The sequence below is a fragment of the Musca autumnalis genome, unplaced genomic scaffold, assembly GCF_047663935.1.
Source record: "Musca autumnalis isolate F117 unplaced genomic scaffold, ASM4766393v1 scaffold_3, whole genome shotgun sequence".
Taxonomy (NCBI): domain Eukaryota; kingdom Metazoa; phylum Arthropoda; class Insecta; order Diptera; family Muscidae; genus Musca; species Musca autumnalis.
Window position 1 is genome coordinate 24,674,131 of NW_027411866.1, and position 20,876 is coordinate 24,695,006.

A 20,876-nucleotide genomic window follows, 5' to 3' on the forward strand; every position below is an offset into this window, starting at 1 on the left:
AATTTTTGGTGGATTTTTGTAATAATTCGTTTATTAATATCTGCCTACAACATTTTGTTGAAAAACTGGCGTGAATCGCTTTATTTTTGGAAAACATTTTTGACATTTCACAGTACTGAACTGGTTTTTGTTGTAGTTGTTTGCTGATGCATCTACCTGGTAATTGTGCCATGGAAGCAGGCAAGCAGGCGAGGCAGCTTATGTTTCCAGGCCATGTTGGGAAATCATGTAACGGTAAAATGTGAACAATTCTTTTGGATGTTGTGATTACTTGTCTTGTTATTTTTCCCTTGTTGCTATGGTGCATTATTTTTATCTAGCACGTGTTTTAACACTTTCAGTTTCCTTATTATAAAATTTTTCTTTACTGAATATTCAATTAAAGAAAGAAAATAATTAGTTAAATAAAGTAAATCGAATAGCTAAAATCATTCATAGATCATAAATAAGACATTTAAACGGGTTTTACGTCTAGTTTCTCAATTAAATTTCATCATTCTTGTTTGTTTTAACTTATTATTAATGTTGTTATTGCTTTTTCTGTAAAAACAACACAAAAAAAACAATTACACTTAATTTATGCTAAAACGCAATATGCATATGAAAAATATGTTAATTCATTGGTGGAGTGTTGTTTTCTTAATAAAATTTTTTATTATTAATTTCATTATTAATTAAACAAGAAAACGAGAAGTGGAGAAATTATAACACTAGAACAACAACATAACAACTGTCAATTATTTTGTAAAAAATGTTCCATAAGCTTATTTTGTATAACATGCAAATATTTTGTATTTGAATTGTGATAACCATAAATTAATAAAGACATTTTTTATAAGAAATCAATAAAACACATTATCCAAACACTCAATTGCTTTCTTAATAATAACAATAAATTTTGAAAAGTTTTGCAATTTTAATCAAACAATTTGTGGCAATTTTCAATCAAACAATTCAGCCACCAGCCAGCCAACCAATCAGTCAGGCAGCACTTGAAACTTGGTTTTGCAATTTAGTGCAAGGTTTTTTTGAACTTAAAACCGCTCAAATCCGGTTGTATGAAAATTGAACAGTTGTAAATTGTTTTCGCACGGACGGACTATGCCCGCCATACCTTGCATTAGCATGGGCAAATAACTTTATCCTGATGTGACAGTTCGATTCTTATTGCTGTCACTTAATTGATCTTGATCTTATTAAATCAGGAAATATTTATTAATTATGAAGGGATTTTTTATGTTTTTTATAATACTTTAAATATGTTTAAAAATATTACAGAACAAAATTAGTTTGAATATTCATAATTAAATATTTGCTGTGTCTTGTAGCTTGTAAACAAATGTTCCATTAACTTAATCGTTTAAAGGGTTTTGTTAAGTTTTGTTTTTATTTATTTAATCAGCGCTTTAAATAAAAACATTTATTTGGGTAAGAAGGTAAGAAACGGGATGTCGTCGTAACCTCAATTCATATAAATAAATGCAAATAAATGTAATATTAATAACTATCAGACATTGGGGAGTGGAAACCAGATTTTCTTTCTGGCGCTAAAGGTAGAAACACAATCAGCATGTTACTTGCTTTGCTCCAGTAAAAGTATAAATGAAAAAAAAAACCTAATTTAAATCCGTCTTGGCCGTTCTTTATATTTCTACCCGAAATGAAGCCAGGCAAGCAAGAAAAATCCAATGCGTTTCTACCCTAAGTCCCGGTCCACACTAGAGTGATTTCATTGAAAAAGTTCCATGAAATTATGCGTCCATAGATCGAGTTCCATAGTAGAGTAATATCATGAAATTGATGTAGTATGGAACTCGATCTAAGAACACCTAATTTCATGAAATTTTGCAATGTATCGCTCTAGTGTTGACCGGGACTAATGCTTGGTTTACACTTACGAAATCCACTCGATTTCAACTGTCAATTCCATTGCTTAAACGTCAAATGAAATTCAATGCATTTCAGATGAGATTTCATTTGACGTATACACAAACGAATTGACAGATAAAATCCACTCAATTTCGTAAATGTACTATAAAAGCCTGCGTACATAAGCTGCTCTGCCTGATTGCCTTGCTTTCCTGCTTCATTTTTGACATAATAAAAATAAAAGAATAAAAAAGGCAGAGGAAATTTCGAACTGGGTTGCCCTCTTCTTTTTTATTCTTTTATCAGAAGTAAGCAAGGTAAGCAGGCAAGGCAGCTTATGTACGCAGGCCTTAAGCTGCCTCGCCTGCTTGCTAACTTCAATTCTGACATAATAAAAATTAAAGAATAAAGAAGAAAAGGGCAACCTAGTTCGAAATTGGGTCGGCCTTCTTCATTCTTTTATTTTTCTTATGTCAGAAACGAAGCAAGGCGAGAAAGCCAGGCAACGAGGCTGCTTGCCTGTTTCATTTCTGACATAATAAAAGAATAAAGAAGAAAAGGTTAACCTAGTTCGAAATTGAGTCGACATTCTTTATTCTTTCATTTTTATTATGTCAGAAATGAAGTAAGGCAAGAAAGACAGGGGCGAGGTTTCTTGTGTACCAAGGCCTTAAAAAACCATATTGATTACTCTAAAGCCACACGCTGAAACTTTCCCATTGGCGTTCTTAGGTCGAGTTCCCCAATAAAGTAAATTCATAAAATAACTTTAGTATGGAACTCGATCTATGAACGCCAAAATAATGGGAAAGTTTCGTATGAAAATTTCAGCGTGTGGCTTTAGAATTATTGACAAGGCAAATTTATATAAGGTAGACCATGGCACAAAATTTTCTTTATGTTGTTGGGGAAATTACAACAAAAATATATTTTTTTATAAAGGATTTGACTTTTCATATTCGAACACCTGGGGCCCAATTCTGTTTCTATGAAAATGTGAAATGAAAACTTTTATAAAGGAAATAAATGTCAAATGAATAAAGTTATAAAGAAAATATTTTTCATTTAAAATTTTCATAGAACAAGAATCCAGCCCCTGGTGTGATACCACTACCTGGGTAATTGTGCCATGAGGTAGACCATGGAGGAATAATAAGGTGTAACGCCAAAAACAGCTGATCTTCATACCAGTTGTCAAAATACATTATTGTGAATAAAATCACATACAAAATGTAAACAAGCATTTCACAGTAATGCATTATTGTGAGCAAATTTGACGTTTGACATGATTTGATGTAAAGACCAGAACAGAATCAATCGTCGCTTGCTTTGCCTGCTTCCCCAAATGTCAAATTATAAAGGAATGCCAGAGCCTCTCTGCAAATCCGCCTGCGTTCCTCTTTAGGAGGCTCTGGCATTCCTTTATAATTTGGCATTTGGGAAGCAAGCAAAGCAAGTGACGATTGATTCTGTTCTGGCCTTAACACCTTCTTATTCCACGAACACTTTACGAATTTAGTGTGTTAAAGTTAAAGCCTCTTAAGGCCTGGACACATAAGTTGCCTCGCCTCGGAGACTTTAGTTGTGTTACAGAACTAAAAAGTTAATACAATTTTCACCACTTTGGCACATTTCTTTTCCAACAAAAAGTTGGCACATTTCTTTTCCAACAAAAGTTTAAACAAAAAGTGGTGCTAAATAGTTTTGCTGGGGTTGATGCGAATAAAATAGCCCGATGTAGACGGCTCAGTGACACACACAAACTTAGAGAATGAACGCCCTACATACATACATCCCCAAAGTGGGGAAGTCTAGCCACACACTTTCCAAAGACTATAGACCGAACCGCCTATCTTCCTTTCTACTAAAAACCTTAGAAAGGCTGCTCTAGACCTTGGAATCAGGACCAAGCTTTCAACACCTGTTGTAAGTCCTGCCCAACATGTCTATAAGACAAACCGATGGAGACCACACTGAATTATGTCGTGGGTCTTATCAAGAGGATTTGGGAAGGCTCAAACGTACGTTAGCCGTCTTTCTTGACACAGAAGGTGCCTTTAGTAACGTTAAGCTTGAATGCATAATGCAGTCTCGAACTTAGGTGTTTTCTCTACACTGTCACCAGGGAAAGATCACAAGGTGGTGTTTTATAACCACTGCTGCGGCTTCTGGTGATAAACGAAATACTTAAGGAATTTGATAAACTACGAACAAAGCCGAGATGAATAAAGTGCTGCCAAGTTTCAATTTTTCTTTATTCTTCTACCAGAAATAACACAAAATTTTACTCAAACATCCAACGTTTTAGGGCTTAAAACATATCCAACGTTTCAGTAAAGTTGGGCGTCATTTCTGATAAAAGAAGAAAGAAAAATTCCATCTATGCTGCCCTTGCTTTTTTGTTATTTTATTAGAAATGACGCCCAACTTTACAGTAACGTTGGATGTGTTTTAAGCCCTAAAACGTTGGATGTTTGAGTAAAATTTTGTGTTATTTCTGGTAGAAGAATAAAGAAAAATTTAAACTTGGCAGCACTTTGTCCTTTATTCATCTACCAGAAATGGCACACGACTTTACTCAAATGTTGGATGTGTTTAGGGCTTCAGGCTTAAAGACTATAACCTATGCTGATGACGCGGTCATAACGATTAGCGGGAAGTGACTGGGAAAAGGAATGTCGAAAACGTGCCAACAAAGGTCTAATAGCCCTTTATTCATGTAAGAACGATATAGGTAAGATTTGGGGGACTGAAACCACACCATCGGATGTTCACAACAATATGATGGAAAGCTTTGAGTAAGACATGTCAATAGAGCAGCATCACTACTAACCACAGGTGCCATGCAAGCACACCACAGGCTGTCCTCCATGTACTAATTAAAATTCATCCGTTGATTCTTGTGGTGCAGGAGCTGGCGGCCAATAGTGTTCTCCGACTCAAGGAGATAAACTCATGGCGCAACTACGAATACGATCACGCTGCTATTTACCGATGATCGATCAATGGGGTCGGAGGTAAGATGTAATAATATATATCCCACAATTACACTTCGACGAGATTGATGTAAAAATACCACACAAAGAGGCCTGGAGCCACAATTTCACACCTCTACGCGGTATAGAGGAATATTCCTCATGGCTCCAAGATGAAAACGGGAACAGAAACAGGCGTCAACAGTGATTCCCTTAAGGCCAGAACAGAATCAATCGTCGCTTGCTTTGCTTGCTTCCCCAAATGTCTATAAAGGAATGCCAGAGCCTCTTTGCAAATCCGCCTGCGTTCCCCTTTAGGAGGCTCTGGCATTCCTTTATAATTTGACATTTGGAAAGCAAGCGTCGATTGATTCTGTTCTGGCCTTAAATCTACGGTTCTCATATAGGCTGAGCGAAAATTGTAGCGTCTTCCAGGCCGATATCTTTGCTGTGAGGAAAGCAACAGAGATAATAAGAAACTTAAAAAGGGACATAGTTGGACCGGTGACTATATATGTGGATAGCCAAGCGGCCATTAAATCACTCAGATGCCACTCAATCAAATCTGTGGCGGTCTTAGATTGCAGGAAAGCTTTGGAAGCGCTAAAATCAATCGTAACTTTGTGTGGGATCTTGGGTCATTGCAAAATCAAAGGAACTGAAAAAGCGGATGAAATGGCGCGTTGCGGATCGGAGTCAACCGATATTGAAGTCGACAACTCTATCAAGCCACCGTTGTACCATTTCATGCGGCAGTTTGAACGAAGATAGCGAGACAATGTTAAACTTGGTTTAGACTATGCACTTATACGATGATTAAGTGCATTATCTCGATTTATTTGAGATATTGTGTATGAAAATGACAACTTAAATCGACTGGATTAGCTAAACCAAGCATAGTCTGTAAGGTATGCAAGGCAATCTGGTCCATCCTCTCCAAGCGAAGAAAAAAACCGACCAGAAATTAAAGTTAGGAATAATCACATGTCCCTGCAGAATAAGATCAATGTCCTGTAAATGAGAAGAGAAAATACTGTTGACTACTGCAGGTTATGCGATGATGAAAATGAAACAGAAACAATCGAACACTTATTATTTCGCCGTCCAGTGCTCACGACGCGGAGACTGCCAATCATGGTTGAACACACGATCCAATCTCTGACAACCTTCAGTCTTGAAGACCAAAGTCCAGAAACGGTAAAGACCTCGGCACATACGGCCCGTTGTGAGCCGCGTCGATCGTTAAAAACTACCACATGAAAAATGTGTAAGTGATGCCAAGTGTGTTCACGAATTTTTCATGTGGTTGTTGTAGCGCGACACTCATTGGCCGTATGTGCCGGGGTCTTAAAAAATACTTAACGCTATTTAGGCCACAACATTGGGTAAAGATAAGGAGATATTACTGGCCAACTGGCGCCAGCATGAACTTCCTTCATAAGTGGCGCCCAATGGAAGACAACACAGAAAAATGGCCTTTGCACCGCAACCGGACATGCCCACATGAAGAGTTCGATTCATCTGCATCAGGAGGAAAGCATTATGTGCTGCGCTCACTCGGCAGTTCCTGCTGGCATGTCATCTGCCCACCAATCCCATTTACCATATAGTAGTTTAAGATTCATATCTTAAGGGCTGTTTACACCATATATCAATGTCATATGAGCTGTCATTTCTTTCACCCATTCGACATTCTCTATGTTTGTCAAAATTGACGTCATCCATACAACTTTCAATTTGTGCGTTCATACCTACAAGTGTTATTTTCGTATGACATAACCTATAAATATAAAAACAGCTGTTTTTGTCATTGTTTACATTTATTGTTGAGTTGCAAATTTGGGCAAATTTTAATTTTGGTTGAAGGAAAATGAATATCTAGCATGTTTGTTGTGGTAGAATAGGTTTTTGGGGTATAGAGGCATTCATGTTTTTGCCACAAAGCAATCATTTCCAAGACTGCTTCTTTCGACCAATCGATCTGAAAATAACATTATAAACACCCTTTATTTACTTTTCTAAATATTTAAATATACATAACTTTCCATTTTCTTTTTTAAAAGATTTTGTTTTTCAATTTTTTTTTGAGAATGCCAGAAAACAGCTGGTAAATTTATGTTTACATACGAGAATGCCGTATCAAATAGAGCGCTCCCTAAATGAAAAATTTACATATGAGTTGCCAAATCATTTTTATAGATGAAAATTTTCATAGTGGTCACACTATATGTACAACATTCGCAGGTAGAAAATTTGACATCTCATACGACATTGATAGATGGTGTAAACAACCCTTTAGACACATCCGGAAGGACATCTAGCAGTGAAATCCTCTGGATTTCAAATGTCAATTGACATCAGAAAGCAAGTAGATTTCGTAAGTCTAAAACCATAAATACATCCAACGTTTCATTAAAGTTGGGCGTCAAGTCTGATAAAAGAATAAAAGAGCAAACAATTTTTGTTAACTCTTTCATCAGAAATGACGTCCAACTCTACTGAAACGTTGGACGTGTTTATGGGTTAAAGGTCTGATTCATTTCTGACGTAGAAAAATAAAAGAGTAGTACCCCGTTTGCACTTAACCAGATTTAATAAACTTAGTGGGTTTCAAATGTCATATCCATAGCGCAAACGTAAAACAAATCCTCATAAAATAGGTTAACCCGACAAAAAGCTCTAATGCAAACGCCGTTTAAAGAAGGCCGAGCCAATTTCGAACTAGGTAGCCCTTTTCATCTGTATTCTATTATTTTTATTATGTCAGAAATGAAGCAGGCGAGGTTCTTTAGGCCTGGGTACATAAGCTGCCTCGCCTGCTTACCTTGCTTGCGTCTGATAAAAGAATAAAAAAGAAAAGGGTAAACTAGTTCGAAATTTGCTCGGCCCTCTTTATTCTTTTTATTATGTCAGAAATGATGCAGGAAAGCAAGGCAACCAGGCGAGGCAGCTTATGTACCCAGGCCTTTAAGGCCTCGACACATAAGAAGCATGGCATTATTGCTTAAAGGCCGCTGCACATACGGCGCGTTGCGTTTCAACAACCACATGAAAACTTCAAAAACAAACTTGGCATCACTTACACATTTTTCATGTGGTTGTTGTTTTCAACGCGCAACGAGTCGCACAACGGACCGTATGTATTTGGCCCATAAGTCATATCTGATAAAAGACTAATGCTGGGAACACATTGGCAGTTTTGAATGACAGCATTGCGGTTGCTTGCTAGTGTGGCCGTTCATTTTTATCATTCATCATGCAACCATATGATAAAAGCGGTTGCTGGACGGTTGGACAGTTATCGATAATTGCGAAAAATCGACATTCAAAACTGATAATGTGTACTGCACTTAAAGACCTAGTTCGACCTAATAAAAAGATTTCAGAATAAGATTTGAATTAGGTCGAACTTGGTCTTTAAGCGGTGTACACACGATCAATTTTGACTGTCAGTTTTGTTCAAATAATCGGTTGCTTGCCAGTGTGGCCGTTCATTTTTGTCAGTCATCAGACAACCACAAAATATTTTGTGGTTGCTGGACAGTTTGACATTTATCGATATTTCCGAAAAATCGACAGTCAAAACCGATCGTGTGTACCCTGCTTTAGTCATTTACCAGATATGACTTAAGCAAGAATGTCATGCTTCTAATGTGCCGAGGCCTTTAAGGTGCGAACAGAATGAGAAATTCACGCTTATCCAAGCCTAAATTTGTGTAAAAGAATAAAGGAATGCAGGATCGCATTTTAGTTAGGTAGTACCTGGCCTTTATTCATTTACATAAAATTGAGCGTGAAGCAAGCAACAAAAGTCATTCTGTTTCTGCCTTTAAGGCCTAGGTACATAAGCTGCCTCGCCTGATTGCCTTGCTTTCCTGCTTCATTTCTGACATAACAATAATGTTACGAATGTAACTGATAGGTTTAAGTTAATTTAGTTTAATTTCCGTTAATTTAAAAATTTGAATTGGAACGTAACGTTTTATTACGCAGTTATTTTATTTAAGCAACAACAACTACCATGTAGAACTCTCTTCATCATTCTAGTCGTTACATTACCTTTTGTTAATGTTCTTTTGTTTGTTTTGCCAAAATCATGTAATTATCGTTTAGTTTGTTACTTCTTTTCTTGCATTTATTTGTTGTTGTAATTACGTCATTGATCATCCCCCATGTATGTGAGTCTGGTTGTTCGCTTAGTGCGAATGTGCGTCTGTGTGTTCGTTGTACATATTCGAGGAGTTGCCAGACATTTTCTAGAGGACCCTCGAACAGGGAGACTTTGGGATATAAATACAGGGGAACTGGCAATGACGAGTTAGTTGTGTTTTAAGCGTTGAACTGAACAGATCGGTTAAATAAGAGCTGCGTGCTAACTAGAGACTTGCTGTGTGCTTTGTAATTAAAGTCGGTTCTGAATAAGTGTAATAAAGTAAATAAAGCATTGTAGAAACGTAATCTAAAACGAACCCTGTTTTATTTGGTACAAATCGTATCGGGGAATAAAACAACGTCTACACGGAGATTAGTTAAATCTAATTCCGTAACAATAATAAAAGAATAAAGAAGGCCGAGCCAATTTCGAACTACGTTGACCTTTGCTTCATTATTCTTTTAAGGGCCAAATACATACGGTCCGTTCAGTGTCGTTTCACGCGTCAATAACAACAACCACATGAAAAAGTGTAAGTGATGCCAAGTTTATATTTGAAGTTTTCATGTGGTTGTAACGTGACACTCAACGGACCAGCATTCTTGCCTTGCTTCATTTCTGACATAATAAAAATAAAAGAATAAAGAAGAAAAGGTCAACCTAGTCCGAAATTGGCTCGGCCTTCTTTATTCTTTTATTTTTTTATATCAGAAGCAAACACGGCATGCTGGCGAGGCTGCTTATGTACTCAGGCCTTAACAGTATCCCAGCAACAAATTTTGGAAGTTGTGCAATTGGAGTTATGATTTCACAACATCTTTCCATGTAGTCCAACAGAGTTATGAAAAATGCACTCCGTTCGATACATTTTATAAGCAGTTGCTGTAGAGATCCCTACTGAAAAAACAGTTGGTTGATCCCTACACATTTTTTCAAAAGATAAACAAGAGTGTATACATTTCGAAGAATTTGTTATAAAATAGAGAAATAAAAACTTAAGTTGCGAACATTTTTGCGGTAATTCACGAGACGGAAATTTTTATTGGAGTGGAGTTGGAGTCCATGCCGAAAGCTGAACTAGTGATGGGAAGGCAACATAAAACAACTTTAGGATGATGAAAGAAAATCAGATGCGCTTGGATTAGATCGAGAACGGAGGAAGTAAGCTCAAATGTGATTGAAGTTAATGGAAACTTGTTTTAATTTGTGTTTATATAATTATTTATTTTGGGATATTTCGCAATGGCTTGCATTTTATTTGCATCTTTGGACTGATCAAAAATGCAATCCGAAGAGAGGCTTTAAATTCAATCCAAAACATTACATCAAAAACTGTGATTTGGATCGAAAATGGAGTGCATCCTAGCTGTGTGCTGTGGAAGCAAAATGGAGTGCATTCTAGCTGCGCGCTCTCTTGTAAAATTCATAAGTGAATTCATAGGATTCATAAGTGATTCAACTGCATCCGCGGATGCAAACTTTTTGCTGGGTATATAAAAAACAACGTCATTTAAATTGTCAACTCCATTGAATAACTGTCAGATAAATGACGTACCTATTTACCCTATTAGTTGCAAGTGTAAAGTAGGGTTTATTTTGAAAACAAAAAATGTCAGTATAAGTCCAGGGGCTCAATTCTGTTTCTATGAATATGTGAAATGAAAACTTTTATAAAGGGAAAAACTGTCAAATGAAAAAAATTATAAAAGAAATATTTTTCATTTCAAATTTTCATAGAACAAGAATCCAGCCCCTGATTTACATTTGGCAATTTTCCTTGCGACAATTTTTCTCGTTGCCTCTTAAAATTGTAATCGGGACAACCATGATGCAATAAATAAGGTGAAGCGGTAAGACCAAGATCTATTTACCAGGTCACGTAAGTAGCACAACAACAACTCTGGTTTTGGCCGAAAGTTCTTCAAGATGTCAAAATGTTTGTTTACGTTTTCATACAATTTATTCACAATAACAAAAAATTTGGCAGATTGTAATCGCGACTCTGGCGTTTTACGCGACTATATAATAACATCATGGGTAAGACCAGCTGATTTCACCAAGTCTGTCAAATTCATTGTCGTATGAAAACGTAAACAAAAATTTTGACTACTCGAAGGACTTTCTATCAAATTAGTCTTGTTATTATAGTTTCTCGTACACGTTATTAATTACATCATGGGGACAATAAATATTTAGCATAATTACAGTGTTTTATTTTTCAAAACGAATGTGTGATCCGAAATATTTAGAAGCGCCGCACAAAATTAAATATTTTATTATTAAATATTTTATTACTGGTTTTAATTTAATAATTCCTTTGACTCAAATTCACCTTTGCGATTATCATCAGATTCAAATTCCTTTATTCAATTATACGGTACATTTCCACAAAAGTTTTCTTGTTATCGCTTTTTTTAAATGGAGGCCAATATCATTTATCATTCAATTAGTCACAAAAAATGCGGATATTTGTTCGACGTCACAAACAAAATCGTAGATTGACATTGGTATGTTAATTAGGTGCGAGGAAACACTTGACGGAAGGTGGAGAAAGATTTAATAATCCATTTTTCACAATAAAAACACAAAACAAAGAAATATTGTTATTCACTATATAAAACACCATTTGGAAGAACATTTATATTGATATTAAATATTTTGACTTTTGTTTATTTTTATTTTATATAAAGTTATTGTTTTATTTCTTTTAACATTTATTTGAATAATAATTTGTTTTCAAATATTTCTCTTGTGTATCATCTGAGAAGGTTTTTATTTTTGTTTTTTGTTCTGTAATTATTCGAGTTGGTATCAATTCCCGATATTTCACACAATTTTCTGATTTTTTTTAAGAAAATAAACTTTTTTTAATTCGGATATTTTTATTTTTTAATAACTATTATATTATTTTTCCCCATTAAATTTATATCACATTTTCTATTTGCTCTGCTTTCCAAAATTTTTCGTTTATTCCAATTTTTTCTACCGCTTTTCTTTATTAATGGCGTAGCGTTTTATCTGCGTGTTTGAAACCGTGCTTTGTATTAAACTGTGATTTCAAAAATTACCAAAGAGACGACTAAGTTGCCGCGACATGAGCTTAGGTTTTTTTCATTTTCAAATTCCAATAATGAATCCACAAAGAACTACAACAACAAAAAAGTTGGACAAAAAAGCAACTAACATTCACGGGAACAAAGGCAAAACATAATAGTAGTGTGGGTACAATATAACATAGAGCCGGAACACCAGAGGAAAAAAGTTTGTCATAGACATAAATTTTTTTAAAAGCCTTGCAGCGTCAAGCCGAAAACACATCTAACGTTTCAGTAAAGTTGAGCGTCGTTATTTCTGATAAAAGAATAAAGGAGCAAGAGCAACATAGATCGAATTTTTCTTTATTCTTTTATCAGAAATGACGCCCAACTTTACTGAAAAGCTGGATGTGTTTTCAGCTTCAAATTGGCTACATTTCCTAATTGTTTTAGTCATGTCGAACGTGGCTATTCGAGAGGTCCAATAAGAAGCACTTTTGAAAATTTTGATACTTTTAAACGCTGATTCCAGTTATCAATAGGGCTCTCCATATTTTCCTAAATGGAGATCAAGACGATAACTAAATTCAAGTCCTGCAGAGCTCCGCCTTTTCAGGTGTTTCCTCTTTCTTCATATGATGGATCAACACGATACCACGTGCGAGTTTTAACGTTGCAAGAGATGAACAACTCTATCGGCAGGTTTGAATAGCATTCACACAGATGTAGTCGCAGATGTCAGAAAGAACTAATGATCCTCTAAGCGATGTGACAAATAAAACGTACTTTTTGAAAATGGTGATATTTTAAATTCTGATTCTATTTATCAAACAAAATAGGGCTCTCCATATTATTTTATATGGAGATTACAACAAATTCAACCTGCGGTGAGATGGAATGGATGGATGTCAGGAGTGGATGCATCTAAGGGGTTGCTCTGGACTTGTCCATGCGAGGGACTACTATAGGGACTATTTTGTTGCTGCTGCGTGAACACGGCCTCCAGTGAGTCGTCGTCATCAGATTACGAAAACTCCCCCGCAGTCCCCCCAACACCAATCGCACACACAACTTTTAACATCAGCCGTTGATGTTCCAATCACAGAAAATGCATTCTTTTTGCGATTGAATTGTAATGGATACCGAGGTAAGATCGAATATCAAGATCGCGGCGATACATGAAACCAAACTCAACAATAACTGCAGCTGACAGCGTTGTGATGGTTTTTAGGTTTAGGTTTGAGGATGCGCAGCTGCTGTAATGGCAGCCACTCGACTCGGAGACCCTGAGGTCCATTGTGATCATCCTGGTTATTGAAAGAGGGGTTAGTTGTAGAGATGATTATAGATGTGTTAAAGTTGTGATGGTGGTGTTAAGTTGTTGAGGCGAGGAGTATGTGAAAGATCAGATGATTATGATGACGGTTGATGATTTTGGGCTATTGCTTCACATGTGTTGGGACTGGTGAGTTGAGGAAAAACATGCTTTTTGACGTGGTTGGGTGTGATGATGGTGATTTACGGAGATGAAATGACTGTGATGATGCTTGATGGTTTTGGCTTTTGATTCTGGTGGTAATATTGGAGATGTATGTGTTGCACTGAGAAGAGTGTGAGAGGTGAAATTGCGTTCATCCTTGAAGTAGATATAAAAGATGGGGTAGGAGGGTGGAAGGAAGATGGAGAGATGGAAAGAGGTAGAAGGAAAGTAGATATGGCAGAGAGATAGGGTAGAAATAATTAGTTTAAAAATGAAATGATCTATGTTGACCCGCCGCATAGCCGCTTAAGACACCTACAGTAGGTTAACAGGGTTGTGGGGTCAATAGAACAAATACAGGAGAGGTATTGTATCTCACACACATCAAACAACCTGTGTCTCTTTACATACAATCTAGGACACCGACAGAGAAGGTGCTCCATCGTTTCCGTCTCCTCTACATTCTGGCACAACCTACAGTACTCAATGTTGTTATCCTCCCACTTACTTGTGATAGATGTGATGCCGCAGTGACCAGTGATGGGCCCAACAGCGATTCTGATTTACGTAGTTGGAGAAGGGGCGCAGTTCTACGCTCCTAGACTGCCGGCCAGCCAGATACGTCTTTCCAAACTCTTTAGGCCTGCGTACATAAGCTGCCTCGCCTGGTTGCCTTGCTTCCCTACTTCATTTCTGACATAAAAAAATAAAAGAATAAAGAAGGCCGAGCAAATTTCAGGCTAGATTGTCCTTTTCTTTTTTATTCTTTTATCAGAAGCAAGCAAGGTAAGCAGGCGAGGCAGCTTATGTACGCAGGCCTTTACGGTTTTCTCTGCGTAGATCTTACTGAGTTTATCGAGGAAAAGCAGAGCGGTTGCTTGACACAGTCCTCCACCCTGAGGTGCGAGGATTGAGAGCCTCATCTTGCTAATTCATCAACTATCTCATTTCCCTCAACATTACAGTGCCCTGGTACCCAACAAAATTTAAGGACTATGTTACATGTTTTCAAGATAGATCTACAACTTTGAACAGTCCTAGATTTAATAGGGTATGACCTTAACACCAACGTGAACCGTGACTATCCTATCTACATGGTACGTCATTCCCACTAGTAGCTCCAAGGCTTTCCAAACCGCAAAGACTTCTGCCTGAAAAACACTACAATTGTCATTAAGCTTATACGAGTTTCTGATATTTAGTTCTTCACAAAACACTCCAGATCCCGTGCCTTCTTCTGTAGAACGCTGCATGTCCAAGACGTGAACAACGCCACAGATATAGCTCCTTAAGCCCTCAAGGCCAGAACAGAATCAATCGTCGCTTGCTTCCCCAAATGTCAAATTATAAAGGAATGCCAGAGCCTCTTTGCAAATCAGCCTGTGTTCTCCTTTAGGAGGCTCTGGCATGCCTTTATAATTTGACATTTGGGAAGCATGCAAAGCAAGCGACGATTGATTCTGTTCTGGCCTTCAAGCCAAATCGTGATGCTTGATACTGTACAAGAACGTCCATGAGCTGGGCATTCATTATGGCATTCTGTGCTGCCTGAGGGGTACTTTTTGCTGCTCCAGTAATGAGAATTGACGCAGCTCGTTGCACAGTAGCTAGCTTGGACATATTGGAATTATTGCCTAGGGCATGCCACCAGAGGAGACAACCATAGATCAAAATGGGACAGACCACTGTCCTATACAACCAGTGTATTAACTGTGATCTGAGACCACAACTCTTGCCTGGGGAGTTCCTACAGGAATAGAGCGCAATCAGGCTCCTCTTGGTGCGCTCCTCCGTGTTCCTTTTCCATCTTAGCCTCCGTAGAGAGATCTAACCGCACTCCATCCAGCATTGGTGGCACAAATTCAGCAATATTAATTTTTCTTGTGAATAGTACCAGCTTCGTCTTTGCAGGGTTCACCCCAAGACCATTGTGGTGAGCCCAGCGAGAGAGTTTTACCAGCGCACACTGCATCAGTTCAGAAAGCGTTGACAAGAATTTGCAACTAATTAAAATGACAACGTCGTCAGCATATGCTATTACTTTAGTTCCTAATTGGTCAAATTCCTTGAGTATCCCGTTCAGCACTAGGAGCCACAGTAGAGGAGATAAAACTCCACCCTGTGGGGTGCCCCTAGTGACTGATTTCCTTACGTAACTCTCTCCCGATTTACATTAGGCGAATTTCATTGCGGCATCGTTCTCTTTTAAACTTGCCTCTTGCGTTTATACAGGCAATTCTGTTTCGACAAGTTTTGTTTTTAAAACATTGGAAATAATGTCAAAAACGAAAAATACAAAAAGAATTGCCTGAAAATTGCCGGTACGAGCAATTCAATTCCATTTCCATTCCCCTAACGTGTCTCTCCTACAAACTGAGACTTGCGGCAAGTAAACTTTCCTAATGTAAATTGGGACTAAGCGCGTTGTGAGTTGCTTATAAGGTCCCGATTTATATAAGATCTAATCTCCAAGACGAAAAGCCCTTCTAGAGTTTTCAATGGAAAAGAGGAACGACTAATCGATCTGTAGTCCTTCGGCAGCGCGTGGCTTGGCTTCCCATCCTTGGGAATATAAGTCACTGTTACCTCTTTCCACAGTACCGGTATGTGCGACAGCAGTAGACAGGCCCTAAAAATAACCTTCAGTATAGTGATCAGGGCCGGTGGTGCGTTCTGAAGAATCGCCGGAATGACATCATCTGGACCAGGAGATTTATAGGGCTGAAAGTTGCCGATCGCCCAAAAATTCTTGAATCACTTATCAACCTGTCAACAAAGACCTGCACGTCAGGAGTATAGGTTCTGTTCACATCCGGACTGGGATAAGAATCAGCGTCCCGGAATGTGGGTCTCTGCCAGTAGGTCGATAGTCTCTAGAGCGGAGTTCGTCCACGTACCATCACTTTGCTTGATGCTCCCAATAGGTTTGGGGTCTTTTGAGATCACCCTACGAAATCTAGCCGCTGCGTTTAAGGTGTGAACAGAATGAAATACGCCGCTTTTTTCAGGCTCAGTTTCATGTAAAGGATTAAAGGCCAAGTACTACCTAATTCAAATGCTGTCTAATTAATTTGAATTAGGTAGTACTTTGTCTTTAGTCTTTTACATGAAACTGAGCGTGATAAAGCGGCGCATTTCATTGAGAAACACCTCTATCGCCTCACTAAATTTCATCCAGGAGCTTCTCATGGCTTTCCTGACCTCACCTTTGTGCTTATTGAAACTATTTCTTTACAGGGGCTGGATTCTTGTTCTATGAAAATTTGAAATGAAAAATATTTCCTTTATAATTTTTCATTTGACAGTTTTTTCCTTTATAAAAGTTTTCATTTCAAATTTTCGTAGAAACAGAATTGAGCCCCAGGTCCCAATCCGTACTAAGTTTGGTCCTGTTCGCCTTGTTCTATGTCCTCCTGCTAACCTTACTGAGGTTTGCCAGATCTTTATTCCACCAAACGGGCTGTGTTCTCCTACCTGGATAAGTTAATGGCCAAGATTTTTCATAGTAGTCGCGTAAAACATTTGTAAGGCCCTCAACCCGACTGTCGACTTCGGTATCTGTGTGAAGTTGGGGAATTTCACATAGTCTTGAAGAGACCAGAGAGTTGAATATCTCCCACTTGATTCTTTTGGGATTCCTATGAGGTGGTTGCCTTTTACTTACACGCGAGACTCGAAAGCTTATCTGTTATGGAAGTATCCTCCATATTTGTAAGGGAGAGGTCTATTACCTCCTCCCTTACCCTATTCTGGAAGGTGGCCGTATTTCTCCTATTAAATACTCGTAGATTATTAATTAAAATGAAATCGAATATGGACTCATCCCGCGTATTGGTGTCACTGCTCTCACCAGTGAAAGTGATGAGCATTTGCATCACAGCCCATTACTAAATTGCAACTGACCGTACATACGGCATGTAGAACGAGGCTAGCGCCAAGGCCCTTTCGGAGCCTACTTCCAGCCTCACTACTGTCGTATCGCCATCACTGTAAATATAGAGTTGAATACATTTAAACTTTTCTTCGCTATACATGCAGGTTCTTACCTTCTCCCCATGACGCGACTCACAACGGACCGTATATATTTGGCCCCTAACATTAGCCCGCGTTTCGTAGGTCATAACCCTCTGGTCTAGGGAAAATTAATACACCAGCCATCGTGTAACCTGGTGTGACAAATTACGTCACCTGGCAACCCGTAATTTCTCTTGGATCAGATCATCTCCCCATAATTGTCTTCATCAGCAGACCGCCCGATTTAATCACATCTGAACGCCGCACTTTCGTCAATCCTGGGAAAGCTGATTGGCCGCGTTTGGGAGAGTTCACTAATCCTTCTAATGTTCGGTTAGCGGAAACATCATCACTGCAGCGTGATAAAGCGGCGCATTTCATTGAGAAACACCTCTATCGCCTCACTAAATTTCATCCAGGAGCTTCTCATGGCTTTCCTGACCTCACCTTTGTGCTTATTGAAACTATTGGTCTGTTCCTTTACTTTTGAAAGTAGTAAAACCGGCAAAAGTAGCAAAAGTTGTAATCTGCTTCCATATGAATTTTATGGTGTCTGAAGTAAAGGAACGCTTTTCGAGTAAAAAGTTGTAAAACTTGAAGATTCTTGCACGTAAAGGAACAGAGCTAATTTCTATACAGGGGCTGGATTCTTGTTCTATGAAAATTTGAAATGAAAAATATTTCCTTTATAATTTTTCATTTGACAGTTTTTTCCTTTATAAAAGTTTTCATTTTAAATTTTCGTAGAAACAGAATTGAGCCCCAGGTCCCAATCCGTACTAAGTTTGGTCCTGTTCGCCTTGTTCTATGTCCTCCTGCTAACCTTACTGAGGTTTGCCAGATCTTTATTCCACCAAACGGGCTGTGTTCTCCTACCTGGATAAGTTAATGGCCAAGATTTTTCATAGTAGTCGCGTAGAACATTTGTAAGGCCCTCAACCCGACTGTCGACTTCGGTATCTGTGTGAAGTTGGGGAATTTCACATAGTCTTGAAGAGACCAGAGAGTTGAATATCTCCCACTTGATTCTTTTGGGATTCCTATGAGGTGGTTGCCTTTTACTTACACGCGAGACTCGAAAGCTTATCTGTTATGGAAGTATCCTCCATATTTGTAAGGGAGAGGTCTATTACCTCCTCCCTTACCCTATTCTGGAAGGTGGCCGTATTTCTCCTATTAAATACTCGTAGATTATTAATTAAAATGAAATCGAATATGGACTCATCCCGCGTATTGGTGTCACTGCTCTCACCAGTGAAAGTGATGAGCATTTGCATCACAGCCCATTACTAAATTGCAACTGACCGTACATACGGCATGTAGAACGAGGCTAGCGCCAAGGCCCTTTCGGAGCCTACTTCCAGCCTCACTACTGTCGTATCGCCATCACTGTAAATATAGAGTTGAATACATTTAAACTTTTCTTCGCTATACATGCAGGTTCTTACCTTCTCCCCATGACGCGACTCACAACGGACCGTATATATTTGGCCCCTAACATTAGCCCGCGTTTCGTAGGTCATAACCCTCTGGTCTAGGGAAAATTAATACACCAGCCATCGTGTAACCTGGTGTGACAAATTACGTCACCTGGCAACCCGTAATTTCTCTTGGATCAGATCATCTCCCCATAATTGTCTTCATCAGCAGACCGCCCGATTTAATCACATCTGAACGCCGCACTTTCGTCAATCTTGGGAAAGCTGATTGGCCGCGTTTGGGAGAGTTCACTAATCCTTCTAATGTTCGGTTAGCGGAAACATCATCACTGCAGCAGCCGCTCGCCATATACCTGCTGGACGAATACCCGAAGTGAGACCAAACTTCCAAGCAGAAGCGACGGGATAAGCAAATGAGCGTGATGACCTTCGTCGAGCCAACCCCAGTGAGCCCAGGGCCAGGAAGTTAACAGGTTGGTCGGGGAGCATAAGCGGAACAAATGGTTAAATCATCTGAAGAGTTGCAACATCGGGTTCGGTCTGTCCTATTGAAAACAGTATAATTTCACTTTTGCACTTTGAGGCTAGGCGGAAAAATAAGCAACAAAAATCCATTGTGTTCTCACCTTTAGTCTTCCCCAGCGTCAGAAATAGCTATCCAGTTGCCGATCACCAGTAGCCGTAAGCAGCACAGCACGACAACAGCGCTGACCGCCATCTGCACACATATTTGTCAAGGACTCAACCAGAGACCGACGTGTGATAGAGCAGCGATGGTGGTGCTTGACTTATCAAAAGCCTTTGATACTGTCAGGCACTCCAAGCTGTTTGAGGACATTGAACAGACAACCCTCCGGCCAAGCTTGAAACGTTGTATAGTCAATTATATGTGTGGAAGCCTGTTGTAGTTGTTCGTGGAATTCAGGAACAAGAAGTCCAAGCCCAGTAGAGTGAAAGAGGGAGTTCCCCAAGGTGGGTTAATATCTCTGGAACTGTTTAATCTCTACCTCTCCTGTATTCCGCCTCTCCCAGACGTCATCGAGATCGTAACGTATACGGATGATTGCGCGATCCTGGCGTCAGATTCCTTCCCTGATGATATCTGTGAAAAACTGAACTCCTATTTAACTGATCTTACAACCTTTTTCCACGCGAGGTGGTAAATCTACGGCCACTTTGTTCACCACATGGACTGTGCAGTTTGGAAGAGGGTTGAATGTCTTGGTCGTTACCAGCGGAATTCCGACCACAAACTGCCCTAAAATTCTTGGGGTCACATTCGACACAACGTTTAAGTAGTGCGCGCATGCCACAGCTATCTGCGACAAACTGAGAAGTAGGAACAAGGTCCTCAAGTCCACATATAACGCGATAGGCCTGTCTGTGGTAAGCTATACGGTTCAGTTTGGTCCACGAGATTATGTGATACGAATTGGGAAAAGAATCAAACCTGTCAGAATGCTGCACTGAGAACAGCAACAGGGTGCCTCCTCATGTCTTCAGTGGACCATCTACATGATGAGGCAAAGATTCTTCCAGTACAGCAACACAATGAGATGCTTTCGTTGCAGTACTTGCTCGGGTGTTACCGTGATAGCCATCCCAATCACCATCTGATAAGTAGGCCCGACACACCCAGGCAATCAGGAAGGATATCCACGCTCTAGAGGAAGAGATCCAACGATACAGGAGAGAACCTCTAGATCAGCAGGCATATCAATCCGGTTTAAATAGCATCCCCTCGGAGTACATCCACCATCTATCGCAGCTGAGAAGCGTCAGCTGCCACCGCAAACCAGAGTAGTTTTGGCTCAACTACGCTCGGGATATTGCAGTCGCTTAAATTCGTATGGAACCGCACAACACACTGCACTTATTCGACTGCCCTGCCATACTCATCTAACTCCAGTG

The 20,876-nt window shown here is 39.0% G+C and overlaps 1 protein-coding gene across 1 annotated transcript in view; it reads right to left on the reverse strand.

The window, feature by feature from the left end:
• Nucleotides 1-12,132, reverse strand: part of LOC141398844 (synaptic vesicle glycoprotein 2B) — a 106,306-nt gene extending 94,174 nt beyond the window's left edge. Inside the window, exon 1 of the mRNA XM_073976551.1 lies at nt 11,330-12,132. The gene's annotated coding sequence lies outside the window, so the exon portion shown is untranslated. The remainder of the gene's footprint in view (nt 1-11,329) is intronic.
• Between the last annotated feature and the right edge of the window lie 8,744 nt (nt 12,133-20,876).